The sequence below is a fragment of the Fulmarus glacialis genome, unplaced genomic scaffold (assembly GCF_000690835.1).
Source record: "Fulmarus glacialis isolate BGI_N327 unplaced genomic scaffold, ASM69083v1 scaffold21717, whole genome shotgun sequence".
Lineage (NCBI taxonomy): Eukaryota > Metazoa > Chordata > Aves > Procellariiformes > Procellariidae > Fulmarus > Fulmarus glacialis.
The window spans coordinates 7,391-7,750 of record NW_009224068.1 but is presented as its reverse complement, the minus strand read 5'-3'; the positions used below and the strand labels follow the sequence as shown (position 1 = coordinate 7,750).

Below are 360 nucleotides of genomic sequence, written 5' to 3'. Positions count from 1 at the left end.
CCACGCCAGAAGGGCTGGCAGCAAAGAGCTGGGCTCGCATCTTCCTCCAGGACCTCTGCGGCGTGGGAACGGCACAGACAGGAGAAAAAAAAAAAGGGTCAGCAAAGAGCTGCCTGCTGCGTCCTCGCTGTGCTGCCCTCCGTGTGGGGCTGGCAGTGCTTGGGAAGAGCCTTGCGGGGCAGGAGCGGGCACATGGGGTCCCTGCCCACACCTGTTGGGTGCTGCAGGAGGGCATGGAGAGCCAGGGCCAGCACAGACCCCCCAGGCTGTGGGGCAGGGCAGTCCCAAAGCTGGGTTAAGGGGGGCTCACCCTGAGCGAGCTCAGCATGGCTCCCTGGGGGGAGCACCCCGGGTCCCCGC

The 360-nt window shown here is 66.7% G+C and overlaps 1 protein-coding gene across 1 annotated transcript in view; it reads right to left on the bottom strand.

Moving 5' to 3' along the window:
• The window catches only part of DDX41 (DEAD (Asp-Glu-Ala-Asp) box polypeptide 41), a gene marked incomplete at its 3' end in the record, with an annotated part of 7,665 nt that overhangs the window by 235 nt on the left and 7,070 nt on the right, over positions 1–360 (bottom strand). The window lies entirely within an intron of this gene.